General features: G+C 39.9%; 1 long non-coding RNA gene across 1 annotated transcript; it reads left to right on the top strand.

The window, feature by feature from the left end:
* Nucleotides 1-1,360: 1,360 nt before the first annotated feature.
* On the top strand, nt 1,361-3,308 carry LOC142139200 (uncharacterized). Its single transcript, XR_012688177.1, has 4 exons — nt 1,361-1,469; nt 1,799-1,867; nt 2,849-2,908; nt 2,996-3,308. It is a non-coding gene; the product is annotated as an uncharacterized LOC142139200 (long non-coding RNA).
* Nucleotides 3,309-21,522: the final 18,214 nt, after the last annotated feature.

Genomic DNA, 21,522 nt, shown 5'->3' with positions numbered 1-21,522 from the left:
CTAAGTGGCATGACTGGAATGATGGTATTTTCAGTGACCAGCAATAGCATAGGGGTTTAACAGCATTTACTTTGAATGCAACTTGTATGCACAGTATTGCTACACCACATAACTGTAATATTCCAATAATAAAATCAAATCACTTGTTTCAAAATGCATAGATGAAACCACTGAAATGTAGTGCTAGGCAGGCTGAGATGTCACCTTGGAGTTCTGGATCCAAAGTAAGTAAAGATTGTGCTACGGCCCTCCTGTCCAAGGGTAAGTAAGCAAACTTGTGGACACTCATAACAAATACCAATTTCTGCTTTCTTCATGACAGTATGGATCTATCTTTGTTTGTCCAGGTAATAGTGTCGAGATTAGCGGCCACTGCAGAGAGAGCGGGTAACGGCTTGCTCCATCTGATGTCAGGAGCGGAGCTGAGTGTATTGGGGCTTTCCCTGCTGAATGGAGACTAGCTGCAGTAGTGCTTTTATACTATATACCAAATGCATATACAATATATATCGTAATGTGGAACAGGATTTTAAAATCAGCTTCAAGCAGAGGAAAACACACATTTAAGAGGCCATGCCCCCAGTTCAGTGGGTAAAGGCAGAGCTTTTATGCCCTTGAAAAGTAACTTAATGTCTACACATCTTTGGAAGCACAGGCACCAGCTCTGTGGGTATTTTCAGTCATATGTGTGGGAACGGGTGGAGGTGGGGCTACCCCAATCATTTTAAAAAGTTGGCTCCTATGTTTTGCGGTACTGGTGTTTGAGCATTGAGCAAAGCAATTACATTCAATGGAATGCCTTCTGTACTATCCATGTGCACTTTATATGTGTGCAGAATTTTAGGAGAAAAGTTGTAATTATAAGGATGAGCCTAAAGCAGGCACGACTTTAAAGTGTGACCTTTTTCATTTTTTTCTGCATGCACAGTCCAATAGTAGACAGACATTTCATGAATGGTATTCCAAAGCATCTGCAAGCTACTGACATGCATTCGTGTATGTACAACACAGACACACAGGCCAAATACCTCTTCTTTATTACATAAATTCTCTTTATGAGTTTAATAGCCTTATGATCTACCACACATTGTATTCAGGCTTGAGGTACAGAATTGACAGTGGTAGTTACTTTAATTACTTTAAAACAACAAAAATATAGGGATATAATAACACTGGATTTTTAGGATGAGGGAACAATCTTTTCAGGCAAATTAGTGCATATCAGTGTCTCAAATATGTCTCATATAATGCCAACTTTTGTACATTTTTTTTTTTACTGAACTATACTTAAGAGAAAGGGTTAAGTAACATGCAGGACAAGTCTACGGGAACATGCATACTTATACAACTGACAGCCTTAGTTTGCCTGTAGGTTATTCTTGTAAACAGCAGAAAGGCTCCACCCTTTACGAGAAAAACTCAGTTTTACTTTCAATTTCCTTACTTAAGTTTCACTGCAGAAGGCAGAGGTAAGCTAAGAAATATAACTTAATATTGGCATTTTATATACTGATTAACATTAATTTCTAACTATATTACAAGACGTGCTATTCTTAATAATCTCTCATGCTTTTCAGATGTGCTTGGCCAATGTCAAGGAATTAGCATTGTATGCTTGTGTCTCATGTTTCAGTTAGAATGTGTTCACTGACGAAATGTAAATCAGTGAAGGTATAAGGATTCACACTGAGGCTCGCCCCGGCAATAACCAGAGTTTTTGAGGCAGTGTGAACGGGGTATAACTGGTCTTCTAACTAATCAGAAGTGTAGATATTACTATTACTTATTATGCTTCCAGGAGAACAAGGATCGCTATTGGAATACCATAGCTCATGTTTGTCCTCCAAGCAGTGAAACTACCAGCACAGTAAGTAATTGAAGCCACTAAGTAGTAATATGCCCAGATATAGTAATAAGGCTAGAAATATGCTCAATGGTTTATTAAGCACAGCAGTAGTAACATAGCCAGTAATGTGAACAAAAATGTGTTTTGCAATTCTCACCTCACCATACACTCCTGTGCTGCCACAATATCATCTGATAATGGTGTGTGCCGCCAACTGTTAATTAGTCCCAGAGACACACAAATGCCATGTGAACCAACATCCAGAGCAGTACTACATGCATCAACATGAAAAATTACCCAGAGCCCTACTATTTAAATGAGGGACCTAGGCCTTAGGTGCCAAGGCCTAACATCATCCCTGCTGCAATTCCAAGCATACCCTATACATTTTGTTTGCTTTCAAGAAGGTTATGATGAGTCTTAGACCATTAGTGCTTTGAATAAGTATTTAACCCTTGATTCTTTTAATTGTGCTCCATTTTCCCCTAAGAAACATTACTATAAAAAGCAATGCTGAATGTGGAAACACAGATTATTAGAATGTATTAAATGAAGGTAAAAGAAAAATACATTCTGCTTAAAAAATAAAATGTGAAATGACAAAACAATATCCCTGTATATGTTGTTGAGTATTTATTATTACTGTTTCTTTATATAGCACCACCAATTACACAGAGCTATAGAGAGGTTATTTGTTATTCACATCAGTCCCTGCCTCAGTGGAACTTCCAGTCTAAATTCCTTAAGAGACACTAGGGTTAGATTTGTCAGCAGCTAATTAATCTATGACTGCCAGTATGTTTTTGGGGTGTGGGAGGAAACCAGAGCGCCAGGAGAAAATCCATACAATAATATAAAATAAATAAACAGTATCTAATGTGTAAAAGTCAGTGAGTAGTGTATATGTACTGTATTTTCATCCTTGTTTAATTTCTGTGTCACATTTTAAGGTCATCATTGCGGGTAACTGAAATCCATTTTTATATACATTATATTTTACAGTATATTCACAAAACAATAACTAAACATATCAAAGAAGCAAACATTTGAAAACAATGGCAGGTAATATCTTAAGTTTATTTACGTAACTAGTCTAATAACTGGAAAACAATTCAGAGCTTCAAAATACTGTCTAATTTACTGTCCTAGATCGTTTGGCGGCGGCAAGGAAGACATTTGTAAATTCAGTAAACAAAGCTGGGATCCTTGGTCTGGTGGACATTCTGTTGAACAAGAAAGTGATTAATGATGCAGAAAAAGAATTGATCACAGAAGCTCTAAAAGTCACATCCGATAAAGCTCGTGAACTAATTGACATGATTATTAAAAAAGGTGATGGTGCTTCACAGGTTTTTATAGATGCATTTGCTGAAGTGGATCCGATAGTACATCAAAAACTGTTCTCACAAAACTGATATTTTGCATTTTCATAAAATTTTGCATAGTGTATTTTAAAATGAAATATTGTTATTTGCATTTTTGGGCAATGGAGAAATGCGGAGAAGGAATGATTAAAAGAGAATACAAATTTGAAATTTACAATTCAGAGTTTTACTAGCCTGGGGGTGGAATATTTTGGGCGGAGTTCTTAAAGTAATGATTAATGAACCCTTAATAATGATCCTCTTTATCATACAGATGCACACTATATTTAAAGCACTTTACTAAGAGTTCAGAACTGTTGGTAAGGAGGATTCACAGAAGCCATTTGTTGTTCTGTGTTATAATTTAACAGTTTCGTAAACAGCTGCTTGAACTGTCATTAACAATTTCTGCTTCAGCAAAATAATGCTTATGTCAGGATGGGGAAAATATTTCTAAATGCTGGCACTCTAACATACCTTCATGGGCAGATTTGGGAGTTTAAAGTGGCCTTGAAAATATTCTGAAAGAGGCCTCATGTAGGTGGAACAAAATCAATGGTAGGCAGGGACAACATGACACTAGGTGTTAGCACACCATTAGCCCTACTCACAACAGTGATAGACAAGGCCAATGCAATGCACAATGGTGGGTGGAGTCACAGCAACAACAGGCGGAGCTTGTCAAAGTAAGTGGAGCTAACTCACAAGTAAGATAATCATTTCCCTGGTAGGCATAGCAAACACAAGTAGGTAGTGTCAGCACACCATGCTCATTGGTTACATAAGTGTACAGCTTAATCCAGCAGCAGGGAGATACCCAGGTTAGCACTGAAGTGATAGTAGTTGAGTCTGGTGCATTAATCCAAGGTACTGTAACACAGATCATTCAGATTAAGGTCTCATCCACTATCAATCTCACACCAGGTCTAAATTTGCCCAAACAATATAAAATAAAAAATAATCACATTGTCTTTGCCAACCTGTAAACAAAACTTTAGGGTGTACCAGTAATTGTGGTGGGCATGCTCTTACCCTAAAGAAGATGTTACACCTTCCCAATGCCCTTTATACTTCTTGGGGTCAGGGGAGGCTTTACAATATTATAAATAAAACCTAACCTTTCAATGTAACTGATTACTTGTAAACATTAGCGTCAACAATTTAATAAATGCTTTATTTGTCCAAATAAAACCAAAAAATATACATATGAATGTTACATGGAAAACGTGTTGCAAGACAGAGCAGGTCTTGTACTAGTTTCCATGACATTTTGGCCGGTACAAGTGATAGACATACAATACAGAGAGCAACCTACTGACTGATATACAACACAGAGAGAGTCTTAGGGACAAACATACAGTACAGAAATCAACCTAGTAACTGCCGTAAAATACAGAGAGCATTGTAGTGTACAATACAGACTGCATCCAAGTGACTGCCATACATTACTGTGGCCATCCTAGTGACCGACATACAATACAGAGAGCATCCTAGTAACCTCCATATAATATATAGAACATCCCAGTGACCACCATGCAATACAGCAAGCAACCTACTGACCTACCTACAATATAGAGAACATCCTAGTTAGCTGTAAACAACACAGAGAGCACCCTAGTGATCAATATACAATACAGGGAGCATCATAGTAATCGCCATACAATACAGAAAGCATTCTAGAGACCTATATACACTACCGAGCACGTCCTAGTGACCATTATACAATACACTGAGCATCTTACTGACCGTCATACAATATAGGGAGCAATCTCGTGGCCACCATAAAATACAGATAGCATCTTAGTGACTGCAATACAATACAGAGAGCATCCTAGCGACCACCATACAATACAGAGAGCATTCTAGGACCTATAAAACAGCGCATCCAAGTGACCATTATACAATACACTGAGAATCTTACTGAACGCCATACAATATATTGAGTGATCTAGTGGTTGCCATAATATACAAACAGCATCCTAGTGACCACAATACAATACAGACTGCACCCAAAGGACTGCCATCTAATACTGATGCTATCCCAGTGACCAATATACAATACAAAGGCTATACCAGTGACTACCATAAAATACAGCGCATTCTAGTGACCACCATACAATACAAATGTAACAACCAACAGGAGTTAGAATTCCAAGGAGCATATTCAGTTAGCCGTGTTGTTCTACCTGCGGGATTTGACAGAAAATCTTTGCTGATGTGGTTCATAGAGAAATTACAGTAGTAAGTTCTTTAGAACAGCATGGCCAATTAAATCTGGCCCAAAGTCTTAATCTAGATTGGCGCTGGCCGACCAGGGGTGCGGAGTGTAACGAGCTCCCATGTGTTCACCATGACCAACCGCAAGGTGGGATGGGCTTAGCTGCTGAGAACTCACAACAGGTCATGGTCCTCTGGCCTGCCTCTAGATGTAACAATGCGATAGCGAAGGCTTGAGGGGATAGGTAGAGCCAAGACAAGACAACGAGCTGGGAACTGGTACACAAACGGTCAGCATAGTACAAAGTCAGGATCCAATAGGAGATCCAAACCGAGCCAGGAATTGGTACGCGGATAGTCAGCGTAGTACAAAATCAGGAGGCAATAGGGAAGTCAAACCAAGCCATGAACTGTTATAAAAACGATCAGTGTAGTACAATATCAGGTTTCAATAGGAGAGTCAAATCGAGCCAGAAACTGGTACACAGACTGTCAATTTAAATGATAGGAACCAGAGGGAAGATCACAGGAAAGTTCAAGGGTCCAGGCACAATTCACAGGGACAGGGGAGCCAAGACAAGTGAGAGAACCTGTTGCTCAGACACTGCTGTAGTGCCAGAGTGAGTTTATATAATGCAGAACATTTGAATTGCCCCCCTCCTGATTGCGGTCATGTGAAGTGCAGAAACCCATAAGTTCTGAGCGCTCCCACGCTGACAGCATGGAGGCCAGACATCGCTGGAGTGAGGACAGGTAAGTGATCGTAACAGAGAGCATCCTAGTGACAGCCATACAATAGAGAGCATCCTGGTGACTGCAATACAATACCAAGAGGATTATAGTTACTGAAGTACAACACAGAGAGCATCCTAGTGATAAATGCACAATACAAAGCATCCTACTGACTGATCTACAACACAGAGAGTGATCAATATACAGCACGGAGAACATCTTAGCAATCAAAGTACCACTTAAAGAGCACCATAGAGATCAATATACAATATAGAGAGCATCCTAGTAGCCATCAGAAAATGCAAAGAGCATTCTAGAGACCTACATACAATATAAAGAGCATCCTAGTGGCCTCCATACAATACAGAGAACAGGTCAGTATTTTTGAATTATTCAATTAAAGTGATCAATACTTAAACGAGTGGTCCCTTAATAAGAAAGCTGAAGGAGTTTTTCACCCCGCTATCATGTGACTAGCTCAAAACTCTGATGTCAAAATACCTCCATATTTCATCAATAATTTAAATGTTTGGCCATAATTGTGTAAGTATAATAACAATATTTAACATATATTTTTCTTTCTCAAACCAACGGACTGCTGGTTTCAATTGTTGTGACTTACATAGCTCATTTGTCACTGCCATACTAATTGCAGACAACCGTGGAGCTAAATCCTGCTCATTATGTTAATTAAATATATATACATATATATGGAAAATAGCTGCAAGCAGTCATTTATTACAAAGGAAGTGTCTTGTAATGCCCTCTAGTGGTCAATATAAGATTTGCAACTTTATAATATATCCTCCTCACTGTCAGACAGTGATCTATGGAGCAAGTTTATTTGAGAGAAACACATAATGCCTACTGGTTTTGCAAACTCAATACAATGTGTACTTGTGTGTGGCATGCCTGGCCAGGCACAACATGCGACTAGTAAACCCTGTTCTTTGTCTCCAATAAACTAAACTTCACTTTTAGAACCAAAATAAAAGAATCTATAAAAAAATAAATATATGCTTTTTAGCTCATTTACTATAAGAAGTTGATCTGTCAGCTCACAGGATACAATTTCATACAAGTGTTTCTAGATTGCGGTATAATTAGTTCGATGCATATTGTGAATTTCAGCATATATAGAGTAATGGCCAAAAGTTTTGAGAATGACACAAGTATTGGTTTTCACAAAGTTTGCTGCTTCAGTGTTTTTAGAGCTTTTTGTCAGATGTTGCTATTGTATACTGAAGTAAAATTACAAGCATTTCATAAGTGTCAAAGGCTTTTATTGACAATTTATGCAAAGAGTCAATATTTGCAGTGTTGACCCTTCTTTTTGAAAACCTGTGCAATTCACCCTGGCATACTATAAATCAACTTCTGGGCCACGTTCTGACTGATGGCCACCCATTCCTGCCTAATCAATGCTTGAAGCTTGTCAGAATTTGTGGGTTTTTGTTTGTCCACCCGGCTCTTGAGGACTCACCACAAGTTCTCAATGGGATTAAGGTCTGGGAGTTTTCTGGCCATGGACCCAAAAGTTTGATGTTTTGATCCCCGAGCCACTTAGTTATCACTTTTGCCTTATGGAAAGGTGCTCCATCATGCTGGAAAAGGCATTTATTAGACACCAAACTGTTCTTGGATGGTTGGGAGAAGTTGCTCTTGGAGGATGTTTTGGTACCATTCTTTATTCATGGCTGTGTTCTTAAGCAAAATTGTGAGTGAGCCTACTCCCTTGGCAGAGAAGCAACCCCACACATGAATGGTCTGAGGATGCTTTACTATTGGCATCATGAGGGGATTCATCAGAGAAAATGACTTTACCCCAGTCCTCAGCAATCCCTATACCTTTTGCAGAATATCAGTCTGTCCCTGATGTTTTTTCTGGAGAGAAGTGGCTTCTTTGCTGGCCTTCTTGACACCAGGCCATTCTTCAAAAGTCTTTGCCTCACTGTGCATGCAGATGCACTCACACCTGCCTGCTGCCATTCCTGAACAAGCTCTGCACTAGTGGTGCCCTGATCTCGCAGCTGAATTAACTTTAGGAGACGGTCCTGGTTTTCAGTGGAACGCAAAAAGCAAAAAAATCTACTAATTCATAGCTTATTCCACACAGAAATTCTTAAATGGGCCAGACAAATTTATTGCACCTTTTAGAAATAGTTAGAAATAATTACATTTCAAGCAGGTGGTTCTCCATGACTGTGGGACTGAACTCACCTTTGGTGACTAACAGGTGCCTGCAATATAAAAACAACTCAATAAACAAGTTTAAATAGAGAACCAAAATCATTCTGATGTTATATGTCACTGTGTGTACTGCAATGAGCATGAAGAAAAGAAAGCCAGAGAATTGCCAGGGTAGGTCAGCCAGAAGATTTTAGTTAAGCAATGACAATCTCTACAAATCAATCTAAAGAAAGCTTGATATTTCTTTTTACACTGGACATAATGTTATTATGAAGTTTAAGGCCCATGGCACTATGGCCAACCTCCCTGGACATGGCCACAAAAGTGATATCAAAGGATTGTCTACCCGGAAAGGAACCCACTTGATCATTGTGTGCCAAATATGAGAAGATTAAATTTAATTAGGAGTCTAGTATCTTTGAACAACTTATGACATATTTAACAGTGAAATGGGTTTGTAACTAGAACAACAGTTAGTGTCTCTACCTTCTTTTGGCTATCATTTTGCTTTCAATAGCTTGTTTTGAGAAAAACGCATTTAAATAGGGAGGCCACATAAGGAAATAGACTATTACTAAAACTAAGAAGCTCTAAAGCAGTACAGGCCTGGGGCTTTACATAACTTCAACTTTAATTGTTTGAGTTACTTCTTCTCCTATTGTAGCTTTTAAATTCTCTAACATACACGGGGCAGCACGGTGGCGTAGTGGTTAGCACATCTGCCTTACAGCACTGGGGTCATGAGTTCATTTAGACTGTAAGCCCCAATGGGGCAGGGACTGATGTGAGTGAGTTCTCTGTACAGCGTTGCGGAATTAGTGGCGCTATATAAATGATGATGATGATGATGATGATACACCAATCAGCCACAACATTAAACCACTGACAAGTGAAGTCAAAGGTCGGGATATATTAGGCAGCAAGTGAACAATCAGTTCTTAAAGATGATGTAAGTATTTGAGCAACTTTGTCAAGAGCCAAATTGTGATGGCTAGACCACGGGTTCAGAGCATCTCTAAAACAGCAGGACTTGTGGGGTGTTCCCGGAATGCAGTGGCTAGTACCTACCAAAAGTGGTCCAAGGAAAGACAAAAGTTGAACCAGCTACAGGATCATGGGCACCCAAGGCTCACTGATGCGCAGAGCCATCTTAACAACATTATGGGCCCCCGGGCAAAATGGTACACTGGGGCCCCTACCTACAAAACCTCTCACAGGCATGCAAATGTAAATTATTGATAAAAGCTTTTATTTATTGTTACTAGCAACAAAATCAGTGTTTAAACATTAAAAAAACATGCTGTACTACAGAGTAATCTCTGTAGTACAGCATGTTTTTTAATGTTTAAACTTTTTTTTATAAATAAAATTATTATAAACTATGAATTATTATTAATCAAGTGTTCAACATAACCAACATTTTTCTGCTATTTGCCCACCTTCATCATTTTTCTTTTCTCCTCCTGTATCAGACTCTATGCTCTCCATTATTCTTCTATTGGCCCCCTTTCATCATGCTTCTGGTCTCCACCTGTATCAGATGCTGGGCCCTCCATTATTCTCGTATTTGTAGCCCTTCCCATACCTTTCTATCGCTTTCTTCTCTTCTTTTTTCTTCTTTTCTGTTTTCTTTCTTCCACACTTGCTTGTCTGGCGCGTCGTGGCTCCTCTCGTTGTGCTCCTCGCTGAAAATGGCCCGACATTCAGTGCGAACGCAACATGGAGGGGAACACGGAGGGAGCTGGATCGCCACCGCAAAAAGGTAAGTTGCTTTTTCTCTGTAATTACTTCAGAGCCCTGCCTATGGGGCCCCTACGAACATGGGGCTCCCGGGCAATTGCACTGCATGCCCAATAGGAAAGATGGCCCTGTTGATGCGTGTGGGGAGCAAAGGCTAGCCCGTCTGGTCCAATTCCACAGAAAAACTACTGTGGCACAAATTGCTGAAAAAGTTAATACTGGTTAAGTTCAGAACACACAATGCATTGCAGCTTGTGTGTATGGCGATGCGCAGCTGCAGCCCATGCTGACTATGGCCCACCACTGAAATCGCCTACAATGGGCACATGAGCGCCATAACTGGACTATGGAGCAATGGGAGAAGGTGAGCTGGTCTGATGAACGATGTTTTCTTTTACATTATGTGGATGGCTTCATGCGTGTGCATCATTTTACCTGGGGGGCACCAGGATGAACTATGGGAAGAAGGCAAGCCGACCGAGGTAGTGTGATGCTCTAGGCAAATGTTCTGCTTGTAAATCTTGGGTCCTGGCATTCATGAGGATGTTACTTTAACACTTGCCACCTATCCAAACATTGCTGTAGAACAAGTACACCCCATTAATGACATTGTTATTCCCTGATGACAGTGGCCTCTTTCAGCAGGAGAACGCACCCAGTTACACTGCAAAAACTGTTCCGGAATGATTTAAGGAGCATGTCAAAGACTTGGCCTCCAAATTCCCCAGATCTCAATGCGATCAAGCCTTTGTGGGATTGCTGAAAAACAAGTTCGAGCCATGGAGGTGCCAGATACCACAGGACACTTTCAGAGGTCTTGAGGAGTCCATGCCTTGACGAATCAAAGCTGTTTTGGCAGCCCGAGGGGGCCTACACAATATCAGGCAACAATCTAAAGCACTACGGAATCTGCTGGCGCTATATAAATTAATGTTGATGATGATCAGGCAGATGGTTCTAATGTTGTGCTTGTGGTGTGCCTGTAGTTGTTTTGGAAGCATACTTTGATCTAGGAAATGGCGAATTACATCTGATATTGTGGGGATTGGGCTTTTGGTTGGGACAAGTCATATAGTGTTACCAGCCGAGGCGGCCGCAGGCACCCCCGCGACTCTCCTGGCCCTGCTGGTGGCGTTCCGGCCGTCGCCATGACGACCAGGGCGTCACTTCCGGTTCATGCGTCCCGGTTGCCTGGGCAACAACCGGGACGCATTGGGCTTCCTGCCGCCGCGCAGGCTCACCCAATTATGGCTGATTAGGATTAGAAACTCTGCTGGGCACTCTCAATATCATTGGCTGCTAGTGCCAGTAATTAATTATGCAACTGCTGGGAGCACATACAGGGCATGTTCCTGATTGGTCATCTGTACTATGCAAGGCAGTGAGGACTGAGCCTCACTGCCGGATATAGTGTTCTGTCTCAGTACTGCTGCCTGCTCCTGTTCTTGTTTGGTGTTGAAACCTTAGATTGATTTACCCGTGTATGACCTCTGCCTGTCCCTGGACCCTGAACCATTGCCTGTAACCCTGATCTTTTGCCTGTGCCCGGACTCTGAACCATTGCCTGTGATCCAGACCTTTTGCCTGTCCCCGGATTCCGAACCATTGCCTGTGACCCTGCTGGTTACTGAAATCTCTCCGGTGCTCTGTCCAGTCCGCAGATCTCTGGCCTACCTCTGCTCCGTGTTCTACCTCCTGTGCGCTGCCGTGTGAACATAAACTCATACTAATCTGAGCATAAGTCCTAGGGACATCCAAGTACCTGTGAGCATAACCAATCTCTACGGGAAAGGCGGCTGCTAAAGATGAAGTTGAGTTTATGCCGCACCGGTTGTCATAAGAGCATGAAGTGCAGTACTTGGGGCACGGTGTAGTGGGAGGTTCTCTCCACCCAGAGCCAGGCATGGTAGAGGCTTTCACAGCGTGGCCGACCCCTACCATGAAAAAGAAGGTCATGTCTTTCTTAGGTAAAGCTGGGTATTATCGAAATTTCGTGTCCCATTATAGCACCCTAGCCAAACCTCTGACTGATTTAACAAAAAACAAGTTACCACAGGGGGTTAATTGGACAGAGGATTGTGAAAATGCATTTACAGCTCTGAAATCTGCTCTGGCCCAGTCCTGTTACAGGCCTCAGATTTCAAATGGAGATTTATATTATAGGCTGACGCTTCTAACTATGGACTAGGAGCTGTCCTTAGCCAGGCGACAGTGCAGGGGGAGGAGCACCCTATCATTTTCCTAAGTAGAAAACTACTCCCCCGAGAGGTTGCTTATGCTACCATTGAACGAAAGTGCCTAGCCATCGTATGGGCACTGCAAAAGCTACAGCCCTACCTGTATGGATGGGATTTCACCATTATCATAGACCAGTGGTTCCCAAACTGTGTGCCTAGGCTCCCTGGGGTGCCTCGGCAATCTCATAGGGGTGCCTCGGCCAGGGCCAATGGTAAGCAAAGCGGGGGACTAATTGGTAACTATTTTGCCTTAGGGGTGCCTTGAAAAAATTATGAAGACCCTAAGGGTGCCTTGAACTGAAAAAGTTTGGGATCCACTATCATAGACCATAATCCTCTAAGCTGGTCAAATAGAGATCTGGGGGATACTGGAAAGCTTAATTTTACAGCAATATAACTTCAACATTCAGCACCGGAAGGGCGCTGAACATGGAAACGCAGATGGCCTCTCGCGCCAAGGGGCAGAAGTGGTGAATGGGCAGGAGAGACAGTGACAGGTCACAGTTCTCCGTGCCCTAGGTTTAGGGGGAGGTGTGACGATTATGTAGTTTATATAATGACTGATTGTTATTTTCTGTTGAATTCAAGTATGACAATATGAATATTTTATATAACCTTGTAATGTAATCTCAATGTGTGCTTTGCTAAATGACATGAAATGGAACCTATGCAAGTGTCATTAATCTTTTGAAATTATCCAGAGATAGATATGTAGCTCTGAGTTTTTGGTATGCAGAGGATGTAGACCTGACCAGCCAAACGGAATGCGCAGAGGTGAGAAATAAGGTCCTGTGACCATTCCAGAGCTCAGGACATCCCTAGCTCACTTCGAAAGCCCTGTGACATATGGGAGATCAATCTGTCCTTATTGACAGCTAAACTCCAAAGGTGGGGGTGAGAGCTATGTGGAGAAAGGTTTAAAACCTTCTGCTTTACACAATAAAGTGTGCATTTTCATGAGGGGGTCTATCAAGACTGAAATGTCTCAAATTTCTCAATTGTGTTCCCTCACACACACACCAAGTCTTAACTAAGTAAGTAGTGACTCTGGTTTTATTGCCTATTTTCTATTCTGAAACTTATTTGTGCAACATATTGTATGTCTTGTTAATATTTTTTTGTAACTAAGCCTTTGAAACATTTTTCAGATTAAATAAATTTAATCTAGTGTATTCTCCGTGATTATTTGTGAACTTACGAAGCCCAGGGAGGCTCATGCTACATGTGTTTGTGATTTAAGTGTGAAACATTAATAAGTGCTTTTGGTGAACGTAAGGACACCATAATAAATACTTTGTGATGGCAGAAAAGGTGTATTCATTGCTAAATGACTAAGGTGACACCAGTCACGGCCAGCTGTTCAGATTGCTGTATATGGGACAGGCTGGGCGTTCGTGAAACCTGGCCTCATGCACCTCCTCCTCACTGGCCTCATCCACCTCATTCTCCCTGGCTGGCTCCTCCTCCTCCTCTCTGGCCACCTCCTCTTACTCATCCCTGGCCTCTTCTTCGTGTTCCCGACGTTGATGGTTGCGGGTCTGACGGCCTGTTGGAATAAGTATAACACATAAGGTTATTTTTAAATGTTCTCTGTTTCTCATTTACCTACATGTAGACATATAACAATGTGAGCTGATATTATGAAACATGCATTTAACGAGAGATAATTAAGTGTTTTTCCAAAAAAAAAAAAAAAAAAATATTAGAGACACACACCATTTTCAGATGCCTTGTAACAATTGTTGGATTTGCCTTATTTGACATAGAGAGGTTGAAATGGCATATTGCTATATAAATAAGTACTAAATGATAAAATTATTTATCCAAATAATTCTATTATCTAATTATTGACATATTAGGGAAACATATCACAGGAGGTATTTGGCTAAGGCCTTGTAATATGGCAAAATCAGGTTGACACATCTTTGAGCGTTGGTCCAATATTACCTTACACCTGTCAGTGTTATCTTAAAAAAGCATGGTAGGTAATATCAGCACGTTTTCTATACTTCAAACGATAGAAAAACCGCACCAGGTATTGTTGATGTAAGATCTTCAAATATTAATTCAAATGAATGCCCGAATAGAGAGAAGAAAGGTTCTCATCAGGGGGTGCTCCCAACACTGAAACAAATGCTTAAACAAGGAAGGAGGAGGAAGAAGAGGGAAAGCAGTGTATTTTGAGTGCCTCAAAATACACTGCTTTCCCTCTTCTTCCTCCTCCTTCCTTGTTTAAATATCAGCACGTTGCCTTAGTGGTTAGCACTTTTGCCCTTATAGCACTGGAGTCATGATTTCATATTCTCAACATGCCTTATCAGTCTTGAGTTTGTGGCCCTCAATCATTAAGGAAAGTAAATGTAAAAAAAACAAATGAACTTGTCACATGGTCAAAAGCATGTTGCATTAGAGGGAGAGATAAATTTAAAATTTGGCCTCAGATTTATAATTGGGGTAGGGCGTGTCCTCAGTACTTTATACAGTATTTTATCCGATTATTAAAAATGAATGGTGAACTCACAATCTCCTCCCTTAGCTCCTGCAAGAGCTGTGGCTAGCTTCAGCGCCGCTGGAGCTGTACAATTGTGCGGCTGTGAAAGTGCGGCCATATAGAGCAACGCTCCCTCTGATACGCCCGCAGCTTCATCTCATTCAAGATGTAACGTCCTGTGGGCATGTTGTTCATGCTCTCTGCCAGGACCCGAAGCTCTCGTCTAGCAAAAGTACTTGCTCTCAATTTGGAAAGTATAGCAATACTTTCCACTACTATGCTCTGTGACTGGTTCTCAGAGCATGTGTGGGCGAGCTGACGTCACTTGTGGATCTCTTCCGTAACTATGTGCAATATGTCGGCTTGTCATTTATTTTTCATATCTTAGTAACCGTGGGGTGGGACAATGAGACTTGTACACCGGGAATCGCAATTGCATGCACCCGTCTCTAATTTCATTAAAAAAGACCTGCGTGGTGTATTTTAAGACTGCTGTGCTGTTCATTCAGTCCAGCTTTTTTCGGCTTTGTGCTAGAACCTTTCTATTTGACAATAAAAAAAAATGGATTTACATTAACATTATTGTGGTATTATTCTATATCTATCACTATGGGTTGGAGAAGTGTTTGAAAATATGATAACAAAGTAGTTTAGAAAAAACATTTTTACAAATAATATACTTTCTAGGGGTATAGTTTTTCTGCCTCTGCAGGTGAAAAGTGTAACATTACTTTCAAGTCTATGCTAATGTGCATATACAGGAAAACACTGTACTAGCCAGAGAAATGCATTGTTTGGCTGAACCACTGAATGATAATTTAAATTTTTTGGAGAGATTTTAATATACACCAATCAATTTTTAATAATGTAATCATTATGCCTCTCTTTTTCACTGTCTTTAGAACGTTTGAGGCAAATTGTTAACTTTATCTGGACGTTTCAACTGTACACGACATACAGTATATATATTGGTGAGTACTTAGGCCTTTGTTCTGTCCCTTAAAGACTATGTAATGCAGATGACTTACTCCTATTTTTTTTTCACTCTCTTTACAAATTTAGAAATAATGCACCAGGATGAGGTTGGCCCAAGTCAGCCCTCCGGCACGAGAGCTCCAAAAAAAAAGGCAAAAAAACTCTACTGATCAATAGGTAGAAATAATAATAAAGTTGGTTTTAGAAAAGCTACACGGTTCCACCCGTGCACTCTCCACCTCCGCTAAAGACAGAATATGGAATGACATTATACGACTGGCTCCATGTAAGCGGATGGCGAGTGAGGTCAAAAAAACAGTAATGTATAATAATATTTCTGGCTAATTATATTTTCTTTTACTGCAAACATAGTACAGGTCAGGTTGCTGTTATCATTACACCTTAGATGCGTGTGTATGTTTGTTTATATATATATATATATATATATATATATATATATACATACATCTTTTGAATTGTGTGTGTGTGTGTACAAAATAATAATATTTATTTCATTTTTATTGGCTAAAAAACATAATTGTAGTGGGTTTATAATTTGTTAACTTTCTGTTTTGGCACAGCTGGTAGGACTTTAAGCAGTGACTAAAAAAAAAGTTAGGGACTAGAAGGTCCATGCCCATTAAACTGCAAATGGACCCCACTGCTCAACTTGACCTCACTCCCCTGGAGAACACGGCATTGGCTTGTCTTGATGATGCAAGTGTGCATGGGGTGAGGCGTATTGACACAGGCTGCATCCCACCCCTATTATGACCTTTAAGTCCACTAGATACATGGTAACTATATAATTATTGTATCATAAACTTTTTACGTTGTGTCTTGTAACATTAGCCACATCCAACAGTATGTGTCGTATTGATATAATTCAAATATATATTAGAAATAATTATAACTTTGGTTGCAACATCCTACTGTACAATAGTTCCCCAGTATATGCCATTTTACTTAAAAATTAAACCAAATCATAAGCTATTCATAATGATGCCTGTTAGAGAATCCACAACTGATATATGATGCTTTATAAAAATAAAAATAAAAAAAAAAGATATTGGCCTAGAGTAAATTTATTACAATGACTAGTCATGTAGATTGATGAATATCGGTTGCCATTATTTACCATAGAGTACATGTAGGACATACTTTGAATAACTATACATCTTTGTTTTTTTCTTTTTTCAGTTCAGGTGGAGGAGGAGGTGGCGCATTATACAGATGATGACACCCAAGAAACAGTGGTGGAGGTTACCCGTGATGTGAAGGAGACTCGGAGGGAGGAAGCACAGGACACTCGGCAGTAGGCACTCTCTCACTTTTCCCAAGACATCCAACTCAACTATGATACCCTGAGATCCCACACTTGTGATATCTCAAATACCCTCACACCCGTAACACAAATTAGACACAAACTTACAAAATATGAATTCCAACCTTAATATTAATTCGATCTGTGTAACCTATTTTCACGTTTCTTAGACCAGCTTAACACTTCACAACATCCTCCACTATTTTACACTCCTTCACCAAAATCCCCTATGTACACTCCCAACCGACAGCCTAGTTTTGCCACATCAGACCCTCTCTTCCTTCATACAAACGTTTCCTCCCTCTATATTCCCCTCTTTTCTCCAGTTTCCCCTCATTTTTGCCAATCCCACATTCTGAACCCAATACTTCTGTGCCTCCTGCCCCTTCTGTGGCTCCAGCCCCTTCTGTAGCTCTTGCCCAGCCTACTGCCCCTTATCTTCTGCTTGCACACCCTTCGGTGCCTTATGGCTACCATCATGTATACCCTTATGGCTACCCTCATATTTACCATTATTGCTCACCCCTTGACCCTTCGGCATGCCGTCGGTCACTGCCTGTTGACCAAATGTCCTCTGGTTCTTCTTCCAAGCCCTCCACATCATGGGTGACCAGAAGCCTCACCAAATCAGGGGAAGAAACAGCAACTCCAAAAAAAAAGTGAAGTAACTTAACTCTCTGTTGAAATGTTAATAATAATTTATTTATTTTTGTTGGTGTGAGTAAATAAAAAGTTAAAATTCAACATTATTTTCCAAATCCTGTGTCTTTGTTTATTGTCAACATCTAAATGCATAAAGTTATACTGCAAACAGATTGCTTTGAAATAATATTGGGGAAAAACATAGACAGACTCCACAAACCTTTTCACATAAATAAACAAGGCCCCAAATATATGCGTCATTTACAAATGGAACAGCAAATAGGCAGCTAAGTTTGAAGGGCTATATTATTTGTGCTAGTTTTGGCGAGTTATAACAGACACATACCCAAGCATCTACCCCCCCCCCCCCCCCCCCCAATAACACCAGGCCAAAAGGTTATTTCAACAAAAACATCAAAACTTTTTCAGTTAAAAACTGGCTAAAACAGGTCTATTACCTAACAGTACACTAGGATTTTGTATAGTAAGAAACATGGATGCTTGATTTTGTATGTGCTGGACATTTATTAGTTGTCGATTGTACATATTTGGAGTAATAAAAACATACGTAGGAAAGACTGTGTCCCTTATTGTGTGTGTAATTCTTAATTTATATAAGTGTAATTAATTTACACTGTTGGATGTACATATATATTTTGAACCCTGTGGCCTTCATTCCTTAAGGAAATATGTAGAAAAAGTCTGTAGTCTGTCATTTTTTGCATTAGCAATAATATGTTGCCTTGGAGGGGTTGTTAAATGGATAATGTGGGGACAGATTTTTAATTTGGTTCGTTTTTGACAGCTGACTGATGAAGAGTATATAAATCTATTATTTTATATTTCATTTTATAACATATCAGAATTCAGCCATAGTTGAATGAGGACAGTGACTTTGCACATACAATCCCTCACCCTACTAAAAACAGAAGGTTTGTGAAAGCTTGTGCAAGTCTGTTTAGTTGGTTAAAATTAACATGTGAAAGGCTGTGATCCATTTCCTGTGGAAAGGTAAACTCTGCCCAATAGAAAGGTATTATGTTATATACCGAAGAGCACAAAGGGTCTCTTGGTGCCCTGCTCCCAGCCTGATAAGATATGCAGACACAGCTCCTAGCTGGACATGCTGCAAAAATAAGTTGCTTGGGGCCTGGGGAGTCCCTGGCTAGCAGGAAAAATATTATAATGGAGTCGTGAATGGAATGAATGGAAGGTGAGTGAATCTGGAAACATTAATTTGAATGAAGTGTAATGTGCTTTTGAATGGAATTGTTTGAGTTCAGATAAAATGGAGCTAGTGAAGTGTTGGTCATAGAAGCATTTGTGTTTGTTGCAAAGGTTATTTAGAATAGATGTCTTTTGTGTAATATGCCTTGCTGGCTCTCACTAAATAGATGTCTTTTGTGTAAAATAGATATTTGTGGTGGACTTAAAAGTATATTACTAGAGGTTTAAGAGCTGGGCCCTGTTCATTGGTAGTCAATTAGGCCATTACAAGCACATGTGACCAACACGTGCTTGTAACTTCTAACAAAGCAAGTCGGCCATTTTAAATATTGTGAGCTATTTCATTTCTTGGAAAAAGCTAATGGGAATTGCAAATGCTGTGTAATAGGTTAGTTTGTTTAATACAGTTTAGTGTAAATGAATAGTAAGTGTGCAGCACGGTGGCCTAGTGGTTAGCACTTCTGCCTCACAGCACTGGGGTCATGAGTTCAATTCCCAACCATGGCCTTATCTGTGCGGAGTTTGTATGTTCTCCCCGTGTTTGTGTGGGTTTCCTCCGGGTGCTCCGGTTTCCTCCCACTCTCCAAAAACTTACCAGTAGGTTAATTAGCTGCTATCAAATTAACCCTAGTTTCTCTCTCTATGTCTGTGTGTGTGTGTTAGGAAATTTAGACTGTAAGCTCCAATGGGGCAGGGACTGATGTGAATGGGTTCTCTATACAGCGCTGCGTAATTATTGGTGTTATATAAATAAATGGTGATGATGATGAAGTGTATGAAAATGGTTGCGCAATGTTTGTTTGCTAGATACAATGGTTGTGTTGGAAAAGTATTTCATGGGAAATTGAAGAAAATGTATAGATGGTATTGGAAAGCCTGCTATGCTGCTGTTGAAAAGTGTGGCTGAGATTAGGACTTAGATGCAAAGCAAGTGATTGGATTGTTCAGGAAGTGGTCAGATTGTTCAATATAACGTTTAGACTGTTGGTTTAAAGGGTAATTTGTAACTCTGAATCTCTGAAATAATGTGGTTTATTGCTGGAAATGTTGATGTAGTTAATATGGCAGCAAGGTGAAATACCTTGTGTTTAGAGCAGGCAGAATTCAGACAATAGAGAAAATGGATATAGAAGCTCCATGCTTGTAAAATGGCTGCCATCTAGAAGCTTCTATGTGAAGGGAATGTGGATAGTGAATAATGGCTGTTGGACTTTGACTGAGATAAATGAAATGATAGATGGATAAATGGTAGAAGTTTTGAGATAAATGTGGGAATATTTGGAAGGTTAAAATGTGTGCTTGATTGTTTCTCTCTCTCCCCATAAGTCCCTCCTCCTCCTCCCCCCCCCACACACACATGTCTCCCCCTCCTCCCCCTACACACATATACACACACACACATTCACACACCTCTAGACAATAATTAGTCAAAACACACACACAATGACTTATATATTTATAAAACAGGCAATTGACTGCAATGTGTTGCATGAAATGAAATCTGTTGAGTTTGTATAAATACAGTTTACTGTTTTATAATATATACATACATTTTACAATTAGAATGTTAATAAAACAACATGTTTTAAATGAAGCTACATCTTGTCTGTGGTTATTCTTGAAGAGATAAGCTTGAGCTATTATATGAATATTGGTCCTGTGGATTTAAGGTGAAATAAGAATTATATTTCTTAGGTTAAATCAGAATTACCTTTGCGAGGAGTTGGTTGACGGTAATAGTCATAAATAACGTTATTAAATGGTCATCTATACATTTGCCAGACTAATAAGGAGATTAAAACCCCAAATACCCTAAAAACCCTTTTACACTGACCTTTTAATGTCAGTGTATAAATTATTTTTTGAAACATTTGGGGCCTAATTGAAAAATCAGACAGTATTTTTCTTATATGCAAAATAATACACAAGTTTTTACACCTTACTTTGTGACATGTTTTTGCTAATGATCGAAGTGACACATTTTTTGTGCTTTGCTTCATAGATCAGGCCCTCTATGTCCCAGCATGGTCATGTAGGCATATTGGACTTGTAGTACTAGTGCTACTTAAGGGCTATCTGGCCTTCCTGGGACCTATAGTGGTCCAATGTAAATGTATTAGCATTGAATTTTATTAAACCCCACACACGAATGCTTAGTGAAGGATATATTATTTTAATTGCATGTCTGAATACCCCTTTGTAGGGGAGGGAGGGGGTAGTGTCACATCTCCCTAGGAATTGGAAGTTATTGGTGACTAACCAGGTCTTGGTTGGCATTATGGCAGGGGGACACTAATCTGTGTGGAGAAAAGTAAATTGCTCTATGATAGCATGGAACCAATTTTTTCCACTCTTTGGCTTGTTTATTTTTAAGGTTGGTTAAAGTGTGCATTTGTGCAATTATGCAGTAACTTTGTATGTCACAAAGTAATATCTGATGCATGGAATGCTTTGTTTATGTATTGCTGCTATCCTCATCACAAACTTCGATTTTGAGTCATTTATGGCAGTTTAATATCTATTCGGAAGAGAAAAAT

This window comes from Mixophyes fleayi, chromosome 2 (assembly GCF_038048845.1).
Source record: "Mixophyes fleayi isolate aMixFle1 chromosome 2, aMixFle1.hap1, whole genome shotgun sequence".
In the NCBI taxonomy this organism is placed as follows: domain Eukaryota; kingdom Metazoa; phylum Chordata; class Amphibia; order Anura; family Limnodynastidae; genus Mixophyes; species Mixophyes fleayi.
The sequence above is the reverse complement of the archived record's forward strand: the minus strand, read 5'-3'. Positions and strand labels throughout refer to the sequence as shown.